A 4,967-nucleotide genomic window follows, 5' to 3' on the forward strand; every position below is an offset into this window, starting at 1 on the left:
GGAGGCAAATGCCCCCCCCCAGCAGCAGATTTGGAATTTAAGCTTAGGACCCACAGTGGATGGGATGGATACACTGCAGATGAATTCCCCATAGAAATATCCTTTGTGGAGGAAAGCAACCCAAGAACTCAGAACTCTCGTGGATTATGTTGCCAAAGATAATCAAATTAAATGTAAGTGAAATGTTAACCATCGTACACCCAAGGAAACAAATCACCACCAGTAAGTTAGCAAAAATAATCAATCTAGACCACTCCACCTCCTGTACAAACACCTCAGATTATTGGAATGACCAGATTTAGAATAGGAAAGCACGATTACAATGAAATACAGAAATTAAAAAAAAACAAAACAGGAACAAAGGATTATCAAAAATACCATGCAGACAAAATGAAAAGTGTAATTCTTGAAATAATCTAAACAGCATATTTTACATAAATAAAGAATTAATGTATTTGAGGTTTTTTTTTAAAAGGAAAATAATAAACATCAAGATATCGAAGTTATCCAGCATATAGCCATAAGAAAAGAATTTGGGGTAAAAAAGATATTAATATATAGGAAAGGCAGAATTAAAAGGCCCAGTATAAACTTAGTGAGTGAGAAGAAAATGAACAGAGCAGAGGAGATAGAGGGGAAAAACAATTGCAGGAATCTTAACAGAAATAAGAGAAGCAAGAAGACTGGGGAATATCAAAATGCGGAGAGCAGATGACCACCAATGCAGCACTGTGTGCTCCACAAATTTTTCTTTTAAAAACTAGGGTGAGATAAAGACATTTTCATATATGCAAAACCAGAGTTTACGAACAGCAGAACTTTGTCAAACGGCTTCCTGAAAAGATGTACTTCAGGAAGGAAAATGATCTCAGAAAGAAGGTCTGAGATTAAGTAAGACATGGTTAGTAAAAAATGGGTAAGCATACAAGTCATTTTAATTGAATATTTTCTGTGGGAAAGTAAAATACCTTAATCATGGAGTTAAACAATGAGCTGAAATACTGATTTTTAAAATGCCATATAATTTGGAGAGAAATCATTGGATTTGGTCTCCGAAGACCCTCTTGCTCTTCAGGGGGAAGGTTAAGACGGTGGTATGTGGTCACATTTTGAGGGTAAGCCCTAAAAGAATGGAAATCATGGATCACAAATCAGGATAAGGAAAAAAGAAGTAAAAACAAGATAATTCTAAAAGAAGAAAAAGGCAAAACAGGTGAAAAAAGAGTAGCAGAAGAAGCAGGACAAATAGAAGGCACACAAAGCCAAGAAACTGGGGAAAGTGGAGGATTTCTATTTCTGGCGAGTGGAAGACCTGGCACCTGGGAGGATATGGCTAGTTAATATCTGATAAAAGAGTTCAACCAAGAATTATCACTGGCGGTAGAGGTTAGCTTCAAAATGACAAAAAGCGTGATTCAGAAGGAAGATAGGAAATTCTACAACTGTAAGAGTAGAGTTTAATTTTTTAAAAAAATAGAACCTCAAGGAGAAAACACACCCGTAGGAGATTTTAACGCACCCCTCTCAGAAATTCATAGTTCAAGCAGACAAAACCGAGTAACAATATAGAAGGTTTCAACAGCGCGGTTAACGAGTTTCGATATGTGCAGTGTTGCATACAACAATTAAAGAATGCACGTTCTTCCAAACACATGAGAACATTCTCAAAAATTGATCATTTTTGAGGCCAGAAAGGTAGTCTCAACTGAAAGAGAGGAAAGCTGTCACAGAAACCACATCCTGGAACCAAAGGGCAACTAAGAATAAAAACGAAACTAAAAGAATTCAGTGTTGGCAAGTCTTTCAAACTTCTAAACAACTCATGAGTCAAAGGAGAAGCAAAAATATTGTGTCAAAAATTGTGAAATGCTAATGGTACTTATAGGGAAAATTGTGACCTTTAATGCTTCCATTTAAAAGAAAAAGGGTCAAAGTAAGGCACTAAGCATCCAACATAGGAAATAACAAACAAACAAAAAAGAGCCAGCAAATAAATCCCAAAGGAAGTAGAATAAAGGAAGGTAATCATAGAGATAAAAGGCACCACTAATGAATTAGAAGACAGACATAAAAGAGAAAATTAATGTCATGAGTCGGTTCTTTGAAAGAGGTGAATTAAACAGACACACCTCTGAAAACATTAATCAAGAACAGAGAGGAAAGACAAGGAAGGGATAGTAGTAGGAAAAAACTTGACTGGAGGTGCTTTAGGATTTAACAGGTGAGAATGTACTATGTCCAGTTGGAAGCCCATTAATATGAAAATTTAAATGCGACAGATTTTCTTTTTTTCTTTTTAAGTTTTTATTTAAATTCCAGTTAGCTAACATACAGTGTTACATTAGTTTCAGGTGTACAATATAGTGATTCAACACTTCCATATGTATCACCCGGTGCTCATCACAAGTGCCCTCCTTAATCCCCATTAATGATTTAACCCATCCCCCACCCACCTCCCCTCTGGTGACCATCAGTTTGTTCTCTATAGTTAAGAGTCTGTTTCAGGGTTCCTGGGTGGCTCAGTCGTTAAGTGTCTGCGTTTGGCTCAGGTCAGGATCCCAGGTGCTGGGATGGAGCCCTGAGTCGGGCTCCCTGCTCCGTGGGAAGCCTGCTTCTCCCTCTCCCACTGTGTTCCCTCGCTGGCTGTGTCTCTCTCTGTCTAATAAATAAATAAACTCTTAAAAAAAAAAAAGAGTCTGTTTCTTGGTTTGCCTCTCTCTTTTTCCCCTATGATCATTTGTTTTGTTTCTTAAGTTCCACATATGAGCGAGTTCTTATGGTATTTATCTTTCTCTGGCTGACTTCACTTAGCATGATACTCTCTAGCTCCACCTCATTGCAAATGGTGAGATTTCATTCTTTTTTATGGTTGAGTAATATTGCAATGGATTAGTTTTTAAAATACAAATTTAACCACACTGACTCTAGAAGAAATAGAAAATCTGAATATTCTTATAATCACTAATGAAATTGAATCAGTAGACAGAAATCTTGAGACAAAGAAACTTCCGGGCCCATCTGACATTACGGGTAAGTTCAAGGAACAATTCACTGGAAACTTACATAAACTCTTCCAGAAAATAAAGGCTAGTATAATCTTGATACCGAAACCTAATGACAAGAAAGGTAGGGAAAAAAGGTTTATAAATCCTAAACAAAATTTTAGCAAACTGAATCAAGCAGTGAATAAAATAAATATTGTCTCATGCCTGCATGGATTTATCACAGGAATACAAGGTTGCTTTAACATTAGGAAAACAATTCATTGAAATCATGGCATTAGCAGTTTAAAGGGAGAGAATCCTCTCACTACCTCAAATGGTAGGGAAAAAGCAGCCAATAAAACTCCCTTTCCATGAGGAAAAGTTCTGCAAATGTTTCATCACCTGATAAAGGACATTTTTTAAAAAACCTATAGAAAAAAAAAAAACTTATAGGAAACATCATTCTTAATAATGACATAATGAAAATATTCTTTATAATTAATAACAAAACAAAGATGCCTTCAATTGTTTACTACACTTTCTACAGAACAGTCCAGTGAATACAATGAGGCAAGTAGGAAAAGAAAATGTATATTTTAAGAAAGAAAAATATGAACTCATTATTGACAGATGAGAGCACTCTCAAAAAAAATCTGAAAGTACCTACAGAAAAGGTTGAAATTCGTAGGTTTAGGAAGGTTGCTGGATACAAAGTCAATATATGAACATAAATCACATTTTATATACAAGCAACAATTGAAATGAAATTTCAATTTAGAAAATGAAATTTCTTAAAATGCTGTTTATAAGACTAAAATTAAAATATTTTGCATTACATCTAATAAGATGTGTAAGCAGTGTGTAGGAAAAATGGTAAAACTTTATTGAAAAATGTTAAAGCCCACCTACTAAATAGAAAGCTTTTTCAGATGAGTGGAGAAAGGATGGGCAATTCGATAAGTAGTGTTAGGACAACTGGCCATCCACACTGACAAAAGATGAACTGGGATCCCTGCTTTCCCAAACACAAAATAATTTCCACATGTGCATTAAAGACGAAATGTACAAGTTAAGACTATATACTGTTGAGAAGATGCTATGGGAAAACATTTTTGTGGCTTTGGGTAGGAAATGATTTCTTATACAAGATGCACACTATACAGAAAAGATTGACAAATTTGAGTCTATTAAAATTAGGAACTTATATTTATTATAAAAGGACACCAAAAAGGAATGAAAATACCACACTGTAAAAATAATTTTGCCACACACACACTAGACAAAGAAATGATTATCCAGAATGTTTAACTCCTGCCTAAATAGATGGGCTACAGACAATGAACCAGCATTTCACAGAAAAGAAAACACAAAAGATCATTAACAAATGACAAGATATTCAACCTTATTATTAATCAGGAAACTTGGAATTAATATCTCAATATTTTATCTCTCATCCTTCAGACTGCCAAAAAAATTACAATCCAAATATCAAGTACTTTGAGGATTTGTAGCAGAAGGGAACTTTCATCAATTTTAACAGGAATGTACATTTGTATAAACATTTGGGAAACAGTTTGGCATTGCCTGGGAAAGCAATATATGCACGCATATGGGGCAGTGATCCTCCTAAAAATCCTGCACATGCTCACTGTGAGACACACTTGTAGGAACACTGATAATACCAGCCTAGAATGAATGCATGTATGAATTATGCACAAATGAATATTAGAGGTAATGCGAGTGTCCATCAACACAAGAGATAGATACATTTTGGTGTACTGTAGTCACAAGATGGACTATGCATACACACATGGCCAGCACACACACAAAAAATGCTCAACACCACTCAGCATCAGGGACATACAAATCAAAACCTCAATGAGATACCACCTCACACCAGTCAGAACGGCTAAGATTAACAAGTCAGGAAACGACAAAGGTTGGCAAGGATGCAGAGAGAGGGAAACCTTCCTACACCGTTGG

This window comes from Mirounga angustirostris, unplaced genomic scaffold (genome assembly GCF_029215605.1).
Source record: "Mirounga angustirostris isolate CCGP_5_RB_7025 unplaced genomic scaffold, mMirAng1.0.hap1 SCAF_14, whole genome shotgun sequence".
NCBI classification, from domain to species: Eukaryota; Metazoa; Chordata; class Mammalia; order Carnivora; family Phocidae; genus Mirounga; species Mirounga angustirostris.